This window comes from Alexandromys fortis, unplaced genomic scaffold (genome assembly GCF_014885135.2).
Source record: "Alexandromys fortis isolate MF-2015 unplaced genomic scaffold, M_Fortis_MF-2015_v1.1 scaffold_100_3062768_6864082, whole genome shotgun sequence".
Lineage (NCBI taxonomy): Eukaryota > Metazoa > Chordata > Mammalia > Rodentia > Cricetidae > Alexandromys > Alexandromys fortis.
Genome location: NW_026067993.1, coordinates 3222085 through 3241443, shown reverse-complemented (window position 1 = coordinate 3241443; position 19359 = coordinate 3222085). Strand labels below are relative to the sequence as shown.

General features: G+C 43.0%; 2 protein-coding genes across 3 annotated transcripts in view; one reads left to right on the top strand and one right to left on the bottom strand.

The window, feature by feature from the left end:
• Rfc4 (replication factor C subunit 4) overlaps positions 1-19359 on the bottom strand; it is a 751101-nt gene that overhangs the window by 535134 nt on the left and 196608 nt on the right. The window lies entirely within an intron of this gene.
• Rtp4 (receptor transporter protein 4) overlaps positions 1-19359 on the top strand; it is a 28657-nt gene that overhangs the window by 754 nt on the left and 8544 nt on the right. Inside the window, exon 2 of one of the 2 annotated variants that reach the window (XM_050159966.1) lies at positions 9009-9208. The exons of the other annotated variant lie outside the window; for it this stretch is intronic. The gene's annotated coding sequence lies outside the window, so the exon portion shown is untranslated. The remainder of the gene's footprint in view (positions 1-9008; positions 9209-19359) is intronic. 2 annotated transcript variants of the gene reach the window in all.

Below are 19359 nucleotides of genomic sequence, written 5' to 3'. Positions count from 1 at the left end.
AGCACCATCTGTCCAGGTGTGGCACCACCCACAGCGCACTGGGCCCACCCACATCAATCAGGAATCAAGAAGATGCATCCCCACAACCTGCCTGCAGGCAGTTCTTATGAGGTGTTTGTCTCAACTGAGTTCCCCTCTTCTCACAATTGTCTGGGTTTGGGTCAAATTGACAAAATCCAATCAACGTAGTGTTTAGATTTGCTTTGATATTTAATAAGTGATAAATTTCATGTATACTGAAGAATTCTTGAAAAATAAAAGCTTTTGAGTGAGCATCAGTAAATGTTTGACTTACGAACTTATTTTATATACATACGTATCAAGGAGCATATAAAATTCATTGAGTGAGTGAAATGGTTCATGGATGAAAAACAGCAGAGCTTCGGCCCATTCCTATGTGAGTTCTCTGGGCATGAACAGAGGCTATGGATGTGAGCAGTTAACTGGAGAAATGAGTCTCTGCACAAGAAAAGCTATTAGTGGTGTTTGGAGGGGAGTCTGAAGTCCTGGAGACTGAGACAGACAAGACCCCAGAATGTTTAAATGTCAAATGGAAGTGGCCAGGCAGGGTTCAGGAAAGACTACTGACAAGAAAAGGGGGAGATTAAAATGCAAAGATTGGGAGAAGAACTGGCGCCATTGCTCACCTTAGGTGCAGGTAGGAGGAGCACAGGATGGAAGGGCAGATGCAGACCTGGGAGACTTTCTCCTAATGGTGGCACTCTGTGAGGAGATACTGCACTAAAGAGATAAGGACTTCTCCAGAGAGCAGGTCAGTGAAGCAGTAAACTGAGATCTGCTGAGAATGAATGGAATTTCAAATAGACACTGCAAAGATGGAGAGATGTGGCCAATATGGGAAAGTTCATTGAGAGTGAAGGCACAAGCGTGTAATGTGGACATTGCATGTGTGCGTGTGTGTGGGGGGGGTGTTATGCTAGATTAAAGACATAAACGCACAGCTGCTTGGACATCTGTGTGTGTGTGTTTGTGTGTGTGTGTGAGAGAGAGAGACAGACAGACAGAAAGAGGGGGAAGGAAGTAGTTTAGGAGGGAGGGAGAGAGACACACAGAAAGAGAGATAGAGAGACAGAGAGAAAGGGAGGGAGACTGGGAGGGAAAAGAGAGGAGGAGGGAGGGAGGGAGGGAGAGAGATTTTCAAACAATATTCAGCAACTGGTATGAAATAGATGAAAGTTAGGATGAGCTGTTGAGGGATATTTGACAGTACTGTGAACCCCAAGTTTGCATTTGAGTTAATTAAATAAAATTAACCTTGGATCAGGAAGCCACATTAGTAATTAGTTGACAGAAAGTAATCAGAGTCTCAGAGGGCATTCAGGAGAGACAGAGAGACACAGAAAGTAGTAGGGTGGGGTTGGAATGGTACAGTATTTTCTGGTTTGGCCAAGTAGAAGCACAGGTCTTCCACAGACCCCAGCGAGGAGAAAGGGTTAGCCAGTTGCTACTCAGCCTCTCTGAGCTAGCAAGTTTTCACCCCAGCCTTTGAATCTCAAGTCTTATTCATAATTAGAATGACAGAGATTTAGTGAAAACTACCTTTAGCAGCAATGACAGGGCCAGTACCTACAAGAGAAGAATTCTCTCCAGGCTGCAGCCTGAGTGGATAGACAATTTCTAGTGAAGCTGACGGGTAACTACAGAGCTACCATAGGTGACTTAGATGGCGATAGATTAAGGCGCAGCCACTGTCCTGAAGTTAAAATAACCAGATAGGATAAGCCAAATGTTGGGTCATGTTAGCTCAACTGGGGAGAGGAGGCAAAAGGTACTGATGGCTGGAGAGAGCAGCAGATGGCAAGACCCAACATCAGGTTTGGGGAATGTGACTGAATGGGAGAAGAATGTGGTCATGTAGGTGAACGGCCTAGGATGTGACAAGGCTGTGGACCTGAATGACTTTAGTATTAGGAAGTAAAGGTCTTTCGGCATGACTGACATTAGGCTTGTGAAATGTATTTTCCGCATAAAGGTTGCTTGATGAATGGAAGAATGGATGAAGAAAGTGTGGAATATATACACATTAGAGTATTATGCTGCGGTAAAAAACAATGACTTCTCGAATTTTGCATGCAAATGGATGGAAATAGAAAACACTATCCTGAGCGAGGTAACCCAGACCCAAAAAGATGAACATGGGATGTATTCACTCATAATTGGTTTCTAGCCATAAATAAAGGTCACGGAGTGTATACCTGGTGAACCTAAAGAAGCTAAAGAAGAAGGTGAACCCAAGAAAAAACATATAGTTATCCTCTTGGCTAAGGGAAGTAGATAAAATTGCCGGGGACAAAATTGGGATCTTGGGGGTGGGGTGGGTTGGGGATAAGGGGGGACAGGGAGAGAAAAGTAAGAAGGGGAGGATTGGGGGAACTTGGGGAAACAGGAAGATTGGGATAAAGGAAGGTTGGATAGGGGAGCAGGGAAGCACATATCTTAGTTAAAAGAGCCACCTTAGTGTTGGCAAGAGACTTGAACCTAGAGTGGCTCCCAGGAGCCCAAGGCGATGTCCCCAGTTAGTCCCTTGGGAAGCTGAGGATAGGGAACCTGAACTGACCCTATCCTATAGCATTACTGACGAATATCTTTCATATCACCATAGAACCTTCATCTGGTGATGGATGGAGATAGAGACAGAGACCCACACTGGAGCACTGGACTGAGCTCCCAAGGTCCCAATGAGAAGCAGATGGAGGGAGAACACGAGCAAGGATGTCAGGACCACGGGGGGTGCACCCACCCACTGAGACAGTGGGGCTGATCTATTGGGAGCTCACCAAAGCCAGCTGGACTGTGACTGGAACAGCATGGGATAAAACCGGACTCTCTGATCATGGCGAACAATGAGGACTGATGAGAAGCCAAGGTCAATGGCAAGGGGTTTTGATCCTACTTCATGTTCTGGCTTGGTGGGAGCCTAGCCAGTTTGGATGTTAACCTTCCTAGACATGGAGGGAGGGGGGAGGACCTTGGACTTTCCACAGGACAGGGAACCATGACTGCTCTTTGGATAGGAGAGGGAGGGGGAGAGGAGTGGGGGGAGGGGGAGGAGAGAGGGGGGAGGGGGAGAAGAGTGGGGGAGGGAAATGGGAGGCTGGGAGGAGGCGGAAACTTTTTTTTCTTATTCTCAATAAAATTAAAAAAAAAAAAAGGTTGCTTGATGACAGAAGTCTAAAGGGCTGTTCCAAGTAATACAGATTCTAAATAATGTCTTGTCGCACCTCTCAATTGTTCCATCCTTAAAGAAAAACTCAAGAGTGCTTGTTACGCTTCAGATCTGGTTAGCATAGCTTAAGGAAATAATGCAGGGAACGGAAGCATTTAAGATGGCTACAAATGATAGCGATCATTGTATGCTCATTGGTAAGAGGGTTCACTTAGCCATTATGATTCTTTCCAAATAAGCAACTGCTTAGTCCACTTATTGCTAAGAGTGTTTACCTTGCATCAGAAGAAGAAATAGTGTTTTGTTTTTCTCATGTTTAGTTTTCAGTTAGGAGGAAGGGCAAGAGGCACCCTCGTATTTCACAGACCTAAGATTAGAAGAGGCGTAAAGCCATCACCTCCCGCTGACATCTGGTGACTAATTATGCCGTGTACTTGCCACCATGTAGTGGCCTGGCCTGTTTGCTACAAGCCATTCCTGGTAGATCTCTAAATCCGGGTCTTTGATTTCCAATATGATGTGTAGAATACCTGAGTGCCACTAGAGAGAGAAGGCTGGTGGATGGGTTAACTCACACCCTTGTTCAGCACTGAGCTATTTTACTCAGTTATCCCTTAGAACAAATGGACCAGCCTGGTAGATTCTCCCTCATGTGTGTGCCCTTCTGAGCTTTGGTGATATCAGAGATAAAACTGCTTCCTCTTACAATGGAAGTCTTTGGTATTATCAAATGGCCACCATTCTGCTGGAATGTCCTTTCTTCCAGGAAAGTAGATGGAGACTCATTTATTACATCTCTCTCCACTCTTTCTGGGAACTAATGCTCACACTCTCCCCACACATACTGCCCCCCTCTTTCAGCCTCATCTGTTTCCCCAGATTTCTCCAACAGAAAGGTGCACTCAATCGTGGATTGGTTTCCCATCTTTTGAAGTCTACACTCAAGGTCACTGTTCTACTACACACTTGAGGCATTTGGTGACATCAAGTGCACCAACAGGAAACTCAGGGGCTTTTCTGCACTGGCTCATGTAGATCCAAAGCCCTAGAGCCTTGGTCCATTCACAAGATGCAAGAACTCCAGTTGGATTTGGAGGCTGGCTAACCCAGTGATATATATTGTGCAGAAAGGAAATAGAGGCCAAGAGGCCAAGGAACTCCTCCAATGGCATAAATTCGGTTCCAATTCAAGTCTACTCATGCCTGATCCAATCTTCCTTATTCATCTATTTCCCTTTTAGAATATTGTTTGTTCTTTTCCTTAAATATCAAGGCCAGGGTAATTTTTCAACATAGTTCTGAATATTTTAATTTGAACATTCATTTCCAAACCTCAGGATCTTAATAAGGAAGAAAAAAAAAGTGAGTCTAAAAGTTTATCTGCTTCTTTGGAGCATGGATTATAATAGATACAATGTAAGAGAAACCTCACATAAGAAATGAAAATCTCAGCACGTACAACCTTATGACATTCATCAGGCTGTAACCTAAATTGGACAGGACAGTATTATTAATACTGGGCCTGATAGAGAAGAACAAGGAGAGAAAAATAGCACAATTGTGCCGCCACTTTGAGCAGCGTTCGTCACCCCTGCTCGCTCACCTCTTTGTCTTCAGAACGTGTCATCAGCACTCCGGATTGTTCTCTGAAGCAGTAGCCCTCACGGATCTCTCTCGGCGTGTTCTTCGTATATGCAAATGACACCCAAATAATTAAAGTTCACTGGGAGCAAGTAGTCCCTCCCCATGAACAGGGTTTCACGTGGATTTTTAAAAATGGAAACGGAGAGAAAAACTTTCTGATAAAGAGTTAGCCAGAAGGAAGGGGGTTGACTTCTCTCAACAGCAATGGAAAATCTAACTGAGGTCCTGTGGCTGCCCAGGGAAGGAGCTCTACAGAGCGGAACATAGCAAAAAGTGTGAAGATGACCTATGAGGATGGACCCAGGAGAGATCAGTAGCTCCAATGGAAAAGTCTGGGTCAGCATGCCAGCATGAACCTCCTCAGTGATCTTTGGGGGTGGGGGACAAGTCTCAGCTTCTACATGGAAGTCACCATTCAGAGCCCTTTAAAACACCCACCAAGACTTCCTTGGGTAGAGTGCTTGTTCTCTGGGTTCTTGGCTGCATTTTGTAGAGACTGAACACTCTATCTGATGTCAGGAAGAGCCCTATGGGTACCACTGTGTTTCTTGCTGCATTTTCACGCTTAGGGTGAGCCTGCAAAAGCAAGACATGATCATTTGTCAAGGGTATAGTAGCAGGCTATGTGATATCTCTTCTGCCTTGCATCATAATGGCCCCGAATGGCCTGTCTCTATTCTTTATAGCTTTCCTCCTTCGCTTTCAATGTGGTTTACTGTTAATTAAGTTCATGCATTATGGCTGTGGCTGTCTCCATTCATCAAAGGCCAAGCCAGGTCAGCTTAGCCACAATGTCTAGACAAATGGTGGTTGGCGTCCTCTCCCAGAAGCACATAGTAGAAAAATGCACAGAGGCTGAGGTTTAAGTACCTTGCTTTAACACCACCATTCATATTTACAGTAGCTGTATCTGGTGTGTTTTAATATCATCAGCTCCACCTAAGACCCATGAAAGACAAACTTCCAGAGACAAGCCTGGATTAGATGCTTCTACTCAGTAACCTTCCTTGATGAGCACCATTGGCCAATGGGTTTTTATAGGGACTATGTAGTCATGGAGATAAAGTATAATATTTGAGATGAAGTGCTCTCAATTTTGTTATCCATTTTTTTTCTTTTGTTTTGTTTTGTATTTTTCTCTCCAACCACAGAAACAGATGCTTTCTTGGTCTAAACATCTCTCTTCATGTGTAAGTCCTCAGTCCATATTTTCTTTCATCCAAATGCCATTATTTAAAGACTTTTGATATTCTTTCCTTCTTGAAGTAATATTATCCAGTAAGCCACCAGTTAGTCCATATCTAAATCATATTTACTACACATATCATTGAATCTAATGGAATATGTATTCTTATTTTTGTATTTCAGACAAAATATCAAGGCTCAAAGAGGGTAAACAGCTCAGCAAAAGCCATTGTCTTCTATTTCAACAGATGGCGCCCAGACGTGATGGGCTAAATCCACTTAAAAACCTGAGAAGGCTTAAAAATAAGGGAGAGAGAGTTTAACACAGATTTTTGCTGTTTTGTTGGTGGTGTGCCATAAAGAGATTTCCTGATTCAGCAATAGCAGCAGAAAAAAAAAGCTGCGTCATTTTAAAGCGTGGCTTCATAGGGCTGTACTGCCAGCGTGAACTCTGGCTTTAAAGCATTTCAAGGCTTTTATGGGACTGGATGTTTGTGTTCCCGCTTGGGATCGGAGGAGAGTGCTCTGAGACCGTGCCGATGGCCCCGCCTGCACCTGGGCAGAAGGCAGAATCAAGTTTAGGCAGGCGGAAGAGCATGGCGGATTCCTGCCACTATACAGAGACACATTTTCAGACTGCGCAGTGCTCTGCATGTCAGATTTGGCTGTAACTTGGATGAAAAGAGTTTCTGTGCTGCACACTCAGTCTCAGAGTTAAACTGCTGAATGCGGCTCCAATGTGGACTTGCTGTGTGCCTGAAACTGTGAATGGTTCAGGGGCACCAAATGACTCTGAGGCAGGAGCGGCTGCTCCATGCTGAACTGTGCTGATCTCAGGCAGGAACTACCGTAATTACCTTAAAACCGTGCAGTTAAGGTTTAGACTGGGCAGGACACAGGCAGTACCGTATTACCTGTAAATGGTGCAACTTAAGTTTTTAAGAAATGCTTAACATTTTAAGAAATGCTCCTGTATAGTAAAAAAATTACAGATTCACAATAAAACAGATTCAGACACTGTTGGATAAATGTACGTAGGCTTGGGAAAGAGAAGAAAAAGAATATAAAGAATAAAGTTAATGTCTTAAAAAGAAAAAGGGTAAAGTCTTTAAAGAGACAGAGTACAGAAGTACAGAGAGTTATAGATTAAAAGAAATAAAGAAACATAAGCCACGTAAAAATGGAAAATTCACAGAGAGTCTGGATTATGTACATTGTGTTTTCTTTAAAGTTTTTGACTGTGAAGGAGCTAAGTACAGAGAGACATTTCATTATATGGGCTGCCAAGCTAAACCAAAATGGATTTCATGAGGGTATTATGATTTCAGAATTTGGGTCTAAGGATATGATGCTTTGGAGAGGGTCTTCTTTTGTTTTTGCAGAGGATGAGACCCTGTGGATTGCATCTATTCCGATTTGGTATGATAGACCACGCCCTCCTGAAAGGTTGCTGTGAACACCCTCAAAAAATTACTTCACTCAACTGCCAACCGAGATGACCCTGGCACACAGGTTATACCACAAAAGACCTAATTAACGACGCCCCTATTCAGCAGGAAGCAGATTGGAAAGAAAAAACTACGCCCATGTTCCCAAATATTGTTTATAAATGTTCTTTTACATTTAAAGGGGGATATGATATAGATATGAATAATTTGCATTGGTATGGATTTTATGGTCAATTTTGTTATAAGGATATGTATTTGTTGACTTGATTAAGGTATTGTGATTGTGTAGTTCATTTAAAAATGTAATGTATAATTAGGAAATATAGGTTGTTAATGGATAATCATCACTAATAGTTAAGCTTGTAGTCATGTTAATTAGATTTTCTAGATATATAGAGATATATTTCAATTAGATTGGCATTCTTCATATCTTTCAAAGACTGCAGAATATGGCATTTAAAATATTTTAATAACTTAGGACTTTTCATGACAAGGAGACACGTCTGCTCCTGGCAGCACCAGCTACTTCAAGAGGAAGATGGGCATCGAAGAGGATCCTTATGGAGTTGGATAGTCATTTGGGCAAGAAACTGCTCTTGCCTGGACTGTTGCATAAACTGGACACGGAGAACCCTCAGAGAGAGGACTGCTGAACTTGCCTAAAGGTGAGATGGTCTTTCGGGGTTCCTGATTCATGAAAGAGTCTGCGAGACATTCTGCAGGACACAGCAGAAAATGACTGAACTGTCTTTGAAATTTCCTGCTTCATGGAAATGTATCTGGATACCATGGGCCTGTAGGCCGAAGATGGATGCCCCAACGGTACCAAAGAACTTTGGGTGACTGTCCAGGCAGCGAGATGTCTCTGTCATTTCTAGACTTTTCTTATTTCTTGTGTACTTAGGTAATATTATATCCTTCTGGAGTCTTTGATGGAATTGAAGAATGAATAGTTATAGTTTTCCTTAATTATGATAAAAGAAATATTGTAACTGTAATTCTTACTTGATAACTGTTTTGTTATATGTAATTTTACTATGTTAAAGCCTTTCTTTTTTGTTTAAACAGAAAAAGGGGAAATGATGTGGGAGTGATTTCTTATTAATAAAGAAACTGCCTAGGCCCCTTGATAAGGCCCACCCTTAGGTGGGTGGAGAAAACAGAGGAGAATTCTGGGAGAAGGAGGCTTGGTGGAAGAGTTGCCATGATGCTCCCACTCCAGACAGACGCAGGTTAAGATCCTCTCTGGTAAGCCAGCTCATGGGCTACACAGAATATTAGAAATGGGTTAGAACAATATGTAAGAGCTAGCCAATAAGAAACTGGACCTAGCCGGGCCAGGCAGTGTTTGAAAGAATACAGTTTCCGTGTAATTATTTCTGGGTATAAACTAGCCATGCGGGCGGCCGGGTGCCGGGGACGCAGCCCCGCCGCCGCTCCTATTTCAACAAGCTTTAAATTATTTTCCATGGTTTGGAGGTTTGATGACTCCATTTGCGTGTTGAGGTTTTTCACAGCTGAATGACTTCTTATTTCATTCTCAGATATTATGAGCTGAGTAAAGAATTAATCGTCACTCCGTGGGACTCAACTCATAACCCCGGGAAAACCGCTCAGGCAGTCTGGTCCCCCTGCCACTGTCAGCCAGGCCACCAAGTAGATGGTAAATCACCCTGGAAGAGCTCACCCTTAACCTCTATGTTGAAGGTTGGGGGCTGCTAATACTGAACACTTGCTTGCCCAGGTTAGACTCTGGTTGATTTTAGAGTTTACCACTTTTGCTTAAAGGCCAGGTCTCTTGAGGGAAGACGATGTTATGGAGACCAGAGGGATCTGAAGTTTTTGTTGTTTTGCTTCTAATTCTCCTCCTCTACACCAAGCCCAAGATTCTGCTCCATTTTCACCGTGAGATTCCAGAATGACTTCTACAGATAAAATTTAAAAGTGGGAGCCCTTGAGATTTTAATTTTTCCATACTGTTCCTATGGGTTGGTATAAGAACTCCACATCAAAGATCTGCTTTAGCCTGCTTCTTTTCTGATTCTGGCCCGAGGTGGAGGTGGGGGACAGACACTGCTCTTGTGGGGTACATGTGTTCACCACAGCCTCAAAACAGTGCATGGGCAGTTCTGAATCTGGTTTTAAAGCCCGGGAGGAAGAGGCAGCCTTACCCACAAGAGGCAGAGTATGAGGTGAGGCTGGATAACAAGGTGGAGCAAGGGTGAACACTTGTAGTAAGTTTGGATTTCCTAAATGGCCTCTGTGCTGCCTGACTATTAGGGATATTCCTGGTTGTGTCTTTTAAATGCATAGATGATAACCTCGGAGGTACCACACTGTGTTTGCGTGGCATTAAGGAAAGAAAAGCAGAAACTCTCCTTTGGAGTTGTTTCACCAAGTTTAAATCACTCACTTCTCTTCCTGTGTCTTCTGTGGGTCTGTAGTGTGTGGTTTTGGCTTGCCTATGGGCTCTCCACTGTGTGTCCCTGTCTCTGCCTGCCTGGTGGCTAACTGCCTGTCTTGCCGTGGCCCTAAGAGAAGACTTTGCTCTATATTTATTGCACAATACAGAAGGCATCACAGGGAGAAGGATTGGGAGTGTTTTTTTACAGAAACAACTTCAACAATTTTATCAGGAATTAAGTCGCTGACTCCAGCTGACCCTGAAGCACTCAGGACTGCAAACACACCATTACCAAGCCCTATCTATCTATCAGCGTTGCTTTCAGCATTTAAGGAGGGTGTTTGTTGTGTGAGGTTGCTTTCATTTGTTACCATAACACATATACAAGTAAATACATTTGCGTTGCTCTCAGAGTCAGGGGCATGGAAAAGTATATAAATTAAGATTAAAGATAGGCATTAATGTAAGCCATCAAAGCTAATTACATAGGAAATTGAAGGCAAGTAAGGTTGGCTGTTACGTTGTTCTCTTGAAAGCAGAATAAACAAACAGGCTGGGTAGATGGTGGGACACTAGCCTAAGTCTCAAATAACAACAAGGTGTATTATTAACTTGGATATCAGGGCCAAAAAGTTCCAGTCTCTTTGAATGTAAGAGATATTTTTTTATAAAATCCTATTGCATACATATTTATGATTGTCTCCTTATTTTATAATTTTACAAAACCTTTATTTGAAGTTTTACTATGTTTTATTTCCAACATATTGACAAAAGCTTTATGGTACCTCGAAGAAACATGAAACATAGCCACATTAGTAATAAAATATGTAAATACTTCTATTTGCTAGTGCTGCTAACTATTTTAATCAGTCAGTCCTCACAACAGCCCCACGAAAAGGTATTATTCTCATCTCAGTTTTAGATAGGGAAAGTGAGGCACAGAAAGGCTTAGGAATCTGAGTAAGGTTGCTCTGGAGGCAAATGGTAGAACCAGGGCTGCAAATGGGCGGTCTGGTACTCGTTTAGTGTTCCAGTGATGGAATGAGGGGCTCAAGATGACAAGGGGTAATAAGACACGGCTGCAAAGAGCAGGGATCCAAAAGGAAGGTGGGGGTACTGGTCCATTCTGAGAAAGGAGGGTATAGAAAAATTGATTCTCAGTGGTTCAGGGTGGGATGGAGTCTCCGAACCCAACTTTGTCTTCCTTGTAGACTGGGCATTGTCTGAAATAAGGAATAAGGGACTAGATGCTTATAGACACTGATGGAACGTGTCATTGGCCTTTCAAAGGTAACTCTCTCATTCTGCTTTGCTTTAAGAACGCCTGTCCTCTCTTCTGATCCTATTACAAAACTCTAGGACACTGGGGCCTTGGTGCTATAATTAGGACACCTTCTTTCCCCTCCACGCTTGCCTTCTTCTGAGAGGCAGTCCTAACTGGAGCTGTGGTCCATCTGGGGATTTCCTCAGTGGATCAGGGAAGCAGTTTGAAGACACCCATCCAGATTCCCTGTGTCTCCTCTGCTTTGGTTATTGTTGCCAACTCATCCTGTGTGTGGGAGTGTGTATACGTTCCAGAGAGTGTGGCATTAGAGGACTCTGAGCACTGGTCTACTGCTTCCCGGGCTCTTCTGGGTCTGGAAGGAGATGCAAACTTATCATCATGAGCAGGGAAGGAACCCTAGCCCAGAATTCATTTCTCTCTACTCTAAGGCTGATGTGTATCCCGTTCAGTCTCCTTTCCTGCAAATCCTTGGAGCACGTGCTAACTAATGCAATTAAAACTGTGAATGAGATCATGGATGCCTTAGTGACTGCCTCTCTCGCTTCTAATTTTCTCTTTTAACAAAGGTGCAGCCTTCCATCCCATTCTACACACAAGCTAGAGTCGCTGAAGAAATAAACTGATGGGCAGTGTTTTTCTTGAGCAGAACAGAGGAGTGGCTTCATTTGCCATTTCAGGACACTCTGGACTCAGTTCTCAGAGCCCCTGACAATCAAAATGTTTTCTTTCAAGACACTTTGATCTGTGTTTTCTTCCTGAGGGAAGTTGGCTTTCTTTACAGCTGCCTCTCAGAAGTTCTTGAGTCTCTCCTAACTGGTTAGATGGCCAGTCAGCTTTTAGCAAGCTTGAGGGTCACTGAGGTTGCATTTCTCCCTCCTCTAGCTCTGTTAATATTATTTTAAAGAAGGGGGGAAAATTGCAATTGCCTCTCCTTATGATTTAAAATACAAAGGAAGAGGAAGGCAGGAGTAGCTGGGTTTTGTGAAGGCCTATTATAAAGGAAGGCTATTTTTTCCTGCTAAAGCAAGCGTTTTTAATTGATTTTCTGTTAAATTTATTTTTTCTTCCTTTACTTCTTTTAAATCTATACTGTTATTTGATATTTTATTAAAAATTATGTGAGTTGGTTTGAGAGATTTGCCTTTTCAACAGCTAGGAAAATTTTAGTGTGACCAACTAGATAGAGATTTTCTGGTAAAGAAAAAGGACATGTCATTTTCCCTTACTCTAAGAGTCAAACCAACTGGGCCCATCAACCTCCTGGGTGGTAGAACAGCCTTTGGGAAAGCTGCATATTCCAACAGAATTAAGAAAATAGCATAGAGCCTGCCTAAACGTGTAAGTGGCTCAATTGTCCTTTTGGCCATTGTTCACCTTCACCCCTCAACATATGGTCAACACAGTGGTCCACTAGATAGTCACAGAGATAGGGGCATTGTGTGGTCTTAGGTCAGTGTGACACAAGCTACAGCTGTCTGAAAGGAGGGAACCTCAGTTGAGAAAATGCCTCCATAAGATCCATCTGTAAGGCACTTTCTTAATTAGTGATTGATAAGGAGTGCCCAGCCCATTGTGGGTGGTCACATCCCTGGGCTTGGGTTCTATAAGAAAGTAGACTGAGCAAGCTATGGGGAGCAAGCCAGTAAGCAGCACCTCTCCACAGCTCCTGCCTCCGGGCTCCTGGCCTGTTTGAGCCCCTGCCCCCTCTGCAGGATGATGTACTGTTTTATGGAAATATGATGGAAATAAACCCATTCCTCACCAAGTTGCTTTGATCATGGTGTTTCATCACAACAATGTTGAAAGGGTTTCTGTCCCACCAGGTCCCACAGCCATTTAGTCCCAAATAAACACACACAGGTCTACATTAACCATAAACTGATCAGCTTAGTAGATCAGGCTTTTCTTATTAATTAATACTTACATCTTAAACTAGCCCATTATTCTTGTCTATGTTAGCCACGTGGCTTGGTACCTTTTTTTTTTTTTTTGGTAAGGTTCTTGCTTCCTCTGCAGCTGAGTCATGACTGTGGAATGTGTCCTCTTCCCAGAATTCTCCTGTTCTCATTGCCCCACCTTTACTTTCTGCCTGATTGTCCTGCCTATATTTCCTTCTTGGCTACTAGCCAATCAACATTTTATTAAAAATAATACAAGTGACAAGATGAAAGACCATTATCCCACAGCACAATAGTGACCTTAACTAAGACAGGCTCTGTCTATTCTACACATGTGTTCTCCATCCTGTGGAAAGGAGTCTCTATGTACACACTGCTAATGGGTCATTTGCTGTAAGTTGACCTTCAATCTATATGTCATCAAAAGGTCTGGTTTGGTGAGGAATGCAAGACTCGGTGACCCTGGTGTCACAAAGCCTCCCTGCTACCAAAAGGAGACCAAGGAGGAAAGCAGCAGCTCCCTAAATCTCAGAGGCCACACTGACCCCTGACTTGAGGGACAAGTCTGGAGTGCTGACAGTCTTTGTTGTCCCTACCTCAATAACCCATGGCTATAGCTCAGATGCAGACAGATCATTAGGATGTTTTTCTGGTTGCAGGCTCTCTGAATAAAACAGTTTACAGATTTCATTCCTGAGCTTTGCCTGCGACCGTCAGAAGGACCGTTCGCACACTCTCACCTCGTGAAAATGCTTTCTTCCACAATGGCTCCTTTAGTCACATGGCCATGCTCACCCTTGAGAATGCTTCTGCAATTCTGTAAAAAAAATGCTACCTAATTTTTACACCTTGCTTAGTGTTAGATTTCTGAGGCAATGTCAAAAGACAGGAGTCTGACTTTCAACAGATGGGACTGTGTTCATTAGCACGCACAGTGAGGAGCAGCCTCTCTCTTCTGTGAAGTTGAGGAGTCTTCCAGGACAGGAAACCTGGCTATAGCCCTTTATAATGGTGGAACGAGGGACTTGAGAATGAAGACAAAATTGTAGTCATAGGGAACTATGTAAGCAGATTTTACTGTCCTGCCAGCCAGTTCCCAAATAACCACACAGAAACTTATTAAGTATAAATGCTCAGTCAATAGCTCAGGTGTATTATTAACTAGCTTTTACATTTTGAATTAACCCATATTTCTCTGCCATGTAGCCTTTTCTCAATGCTGCAAGTTCATCTTACTTCTCTCTGAGAACCCTCCCTTCTTCTTCTTCTCCTCCTTCTTCTCCTTCTTCTTCTTTTCCTTCTCCTTCCCCTTTTTCTTCTTCTCNCCTCCTCCTCCTCCTCCTCCTCCTCCTCCTCCTCCTCCTCCTCTTCTTCTTCTTCTTCTTCTTCTTCTTCTTCTTCTTCTTCTTCTTCTTCCTCTTCCTCTCCTTCTCCTTCTTCTTTTGTCTTTAAGTCCAGCCTAATCTCTACCTGTTCAGCTATTGCCCATTTAGCTCTTTTATTAACCAATGAGCATAATACATATTTACAGTGTACAAAGATTTCCCACAACAGAGCTTCATGTCTCTCTTGTAGTCTCGCTTTGCTGAAACTGTTTGTCAAAGTTGAGGCAGGCTATATTGGGAGACAGGCTGTCTCAACAGACATTCCCCTCTGGGTTGACCAATACAGTTGAACATGGGTCATCTGTAATTTCATGGGAATCCTGTTTTACCACTGAGGCACCCTAGCAGGTGTTACATCTAAAATCAGTTGACAGAGAGCATATGGACTGAGGGGCCAAGGGGAGACATAGTGAATTCCAGAACCAAGGGTTCTAACCATAGGTAGAAGCTTGAAGGGCCCCATCATTAATATATTGGGTGAGTCATTTTCCCTCAGTCTTAGTGAGGAATGGAGAGGGATGATCACAATGATAGCTTAAACCAGACAAAATCCAAGCGTGAAGGAGAAGAGTGAGGGCCCTCGATGGTATGAAACCTGGTGTATATGGACTACACTCCAAGACAGTTCTATGCCCAGCAGCATTTAGCCAACACACACTGGACTTAATGGAGGTTGGGGCATGAAGCTGTGGAAGGCTGGGTGAACAGGTGTAAGAAATATCAAATATGTCTTTCTCATCAAATTCTTTAAAACTTGTGTTTAGGATAACCAGTTCAAATTCTTTTTATCTCCCACCACCCCCTCACCGGACCTTATAAGAATTTTATGCAAATGCTCCCTGCACTGTTGTGGCAAGCCCACCAGAGACACTCAGACACAGTTTATAGTAAACTGGAGGTCTTTATTCCAACAAGCTGGGACTATGCTTAGATCTTCAGCTCCTAAGTATAGCACTAAGCATTTAGAAAAGGGCTTTTCATGGCAAACTCCACATCCTGCTATCTTTCTCTGCAGCTGCAGAGGGTGTTTTCACAAGAAGGCACCGGAACAGAAGCTAAGATAAGTTGCCAGGGACAGCTTGACTTTGGGTTCCTAGGATAGAGTCGGGTAACTTTCCATGGGGTTTCCCATGAAGGAGATCAAATTCTAGTTAAACCTGAAAAGGCCTCATCAAGAATATGAGATAGAGGAACCTTGGAACTGACTGTCCCATCACATTCCCCACTGGTTTTATGGGCATGACTCAAATCATTGACTCATCCTGTTCTGGAAGGTGGGTGTGCCATAGTTGGTCCTAAGGACAAGTAGCTTAACTGAATTTATTCTCTGATGTTGTTATCCATGCAATGAATATGCAGGGTCCCACTGGAAACTCGATCAGTATCAAAATCAACTGTCTAACTAACGCTGACAGTAAAGTGGTCAGCCACGGGGACCAGGCAAAAGGGGACTGATGCCAACTATCTGACCAGTGTCTCCTTTCTTCCCTTTTCTTCGAGGTTTTCTCTGATCATGGCAAAATTTTCCCTGATTACCCCTGATTGGTTGATGCAAAAGCAGTGAGCTTTTCCTAAGGCCATGCAAAAAACCCTCCGAGTTTCAGAAAAAGGGGTCCAGCTCCAGTTCGGTAGGACTACCTTCGTGAGGGAGTCAACTTGACTGTCCAGCCTGGAAACGGACTTCTCCAAATGACCTAGGTCTAAGTCTATCTGGGAATACCTACTGCCAATAGCCTTTAAGTTACCCGCCCACTTGGACGTGGACTCTTATACTATTTATACTGATGTAAAGCATGCGTCAGGCCTCTTTTCTGGCCGCAGGATTCAGTTGCTGTTCTTCATTCCAGCAGAGATTGTGACTTGTGAGTCTACCCCTAAATAAATAACCCTCTATTACTCTCAATTCTGAGCTAGTGTGGGGTTTCTTTTAAGCATCCTTCTTCAGGGAACAGAGTTCCCTAATGGTTTGATTCCCAGCAATCAAGGCTGAGGAGCCGATGGCAGTTGCAGCAGCTATTCCTGCTCCTAGTAAGATTGGGAACAGAACTGGCACCAGTTTGACCCTCATTAACCTTGAAGGCCAGCATGAGCTCTCTCCTCTTCTCCGTTATTGGCATATATCTGGGGGACAACATGGACCAATATATAGAGAGTGTGGGTGGTGGTGTGGGTATGACTCTCCAGAGAACTGGATGAGGCATATTTTGTCAAACTGTTAGTACAAGCAAGCCAGGTAGGTTCAGGGGCATACAAGAATGTGTAGTCCTTTAGGCGAGTGTTGAGTCTTCAGGCATTAGAGTAAACCTTAGAAGGTGAGGAAACAAGATTGTAATTTGAGGACATGATGCAGGTACATTGTCCTTAGCAAGATGATTCATCAGCAGCAGAACATACATAAAATTGCAGTCTCTACAGGCCTTTTTCTGGCCAGTCCTCTCCACAACCTGATTTGCTAACGTCTATCCTGTAGTTGTTTTCATTGTTGTTTGTTTTTTACTTTTTGGGGGCCTGTTCACCGATGTTTCTGTCCCACCCGGTCCTTCAGTCATTCAGCCCCAAAGAAACACACAGAGATCTACATTAATTACAAAATGGTTGACTTAGTAGCTCAGGCATTTCTTACTAACTAATTTTTACATTTTATATTAGCTCATTATTCTTGTCTATATTAGCCACATGGCTTGGTACCCTATTCAACGAGGCAGTCACATCTTGCTCCCTCTATGTCTGGATGATGGCTTCAGACTGAGCTTTCCTCTTCCCAGATTTCTTCTGTTCTTGTTTGCCCCACCTCTACTTCCTGCTTGGTTCCCTGCCTATACTTCCTGCCTGGCTACTGGATACTAATAAAAATCAGCATTTTATTAAAAATAATACGAGTGACAGGATAAAAGAACATTGTCCCACAGCAGGGGCCTGCCACCCAGCTCCCAAATAAATACATGGAGACCTGTTCTTACTTATGATTGCCTGGTCTTAGCTTGGCTTGTTTCTAGCCAGCTTTTCTTAACTTAACTGATCCCATATACCTTTTGTCTCTGGGCTTTTACACTTGTTTATTCTATATACATTTTTTTTTCCTTCTTATTCTGTGACTGGCTGTTTGGCTATGTGGCTGGTCCCTTTTCTTCTCCTTTTCTTTCCCTATCTCTTATTCTCTTCTTCCTATTTATTCTCTGTACCTTTCAGCCCCACCTATTCCCGCCCCCTCACTATTATCCATTCAGCTCTTTATCAGACCAATCAGGTGTTTTAGACAGGCAAAGAAATACAGTTTTACAGAATTAAACAAATGCAACATAAAAAAATGTAACACATCTTTGCATCATTAAACAAATGTCCCACAGTATAAACAAATGTAACACATCTTAAACTCATATTCCATAACACTGTCCATCCCCTAGACCCCCACTGTTTCATCCCTGGAAGGAACATAGCGGGGCAGAGGTCCACCTGAAAGTTTCCCATACCCAGCTTTTCTGTGTTCCCATGTCCAGATTTGGGGTGGATGAAGATGTGTATTCAAGTTAGTAAATTCTGGTAGGTCATATCTTTAAGGTGTCTGTGTCCGTGTTTTGTTTTGTGTTTTTTTTTTCTTTTTTTCTTTTTTTTTTTTTTAATTGGGATGATGAATCCGGGGACTGACAACAACCACTTTCACCGCAGTTGACATGGTTAGAAGAACTAGGTAGGGCCCCTTCCACACAGGGATGCTCCTTATCCAAATCAAGTCTTCTGGCTGGAAGTGGTAGGAAGGTTTGGAGGCGGGAGATAGCAAGGTTCCTTTCTCAATCTAGTCAATGCCCTGCCAGGGTGAGCTCCCTGCAAAACCAGCTCTGACTTGAGAAGGAATGATTAGAAATGGCTGCTGGGAAATATCTCAGGATTTGGGGAGGATGGGAAGTATTTCCCAAACATAACTCAAATGGTGTAAGTCTCTCCTAGTACAGAGAACACCGGGTCCTGAACAGGACAAAAGGGAGGAGGTTGGCCCAATTTTTGCCAGTTTCTGTGACTAATTTGATCAATTTCCTTAAGAGTTCTATTCATCCTCTCTATCTGTCCTAAGCTCTGTAGCCTATAAACTCAATATAATTTCTAATTGATATTTAATACCGTTGTCAGATTTTGAGACACTCTGGCCTTGAAGGCTGGGCCATTATTGGACTCCAAAGCTAGGGGAAGTCCAAAAGTAGGAATTATTTCCTGAAGAAGTTTCTTAGTAACTATTAGAGATGTCTCTGTTCAAGTAGGGTAGCCTTCCATCCCTTCTGAGAATGTGTCTACAAACACTAGCAAGTATTTCTAGACCAAAACAGTAGGCCCTATAAAACAGCTGGTAAAGTCTGTTCAGATAAAGGCCCTTGCTGCATTAGAAGAATTTGATGGCCTGGAGCAGTGACTCTTTTTCCCCTTAGAATAAGAACCCTTTCCTCCCCACCCTTCCTCCTGCATTTCCTGTGTGCAATTCTTTTCAGATTAGCCAATTAGATAAGACAGTGAGGCTGGACCTCAGTCAGTAGGGGGGAGGGGGAGAGACTCAATCTCTACTTGAGTTAAATAGAAAGCCGGGTGTACTTCCTTCCTACCTGTCTGTTTGCTCTTTAGGGCACACCCTCTTTATCAAGAGCAAAGTGCTTTTCCAGACACTTCTGTTGGAATGGGTGGTCTTTTTTTTTCTTCGACAGCCTGAGTTTATTTCTAACACTAGGGAGGTGGGAGACGAGAGAGGGGTTGCAAAGGGGGATGGATGTGATTAAAGTTCACTGTATGAAAATCCTCAAAGAGTTAATGACAGCATTGTTAAAAATGTAAATCTTAAAACAAAAAGGAGAACACAATAGACAAACCGATTCTTTTTTTTAATATTTTTATTTATTTATTTATTAAAGATTTCTGTTTCTTCCCCACCGCTGCCTCCCC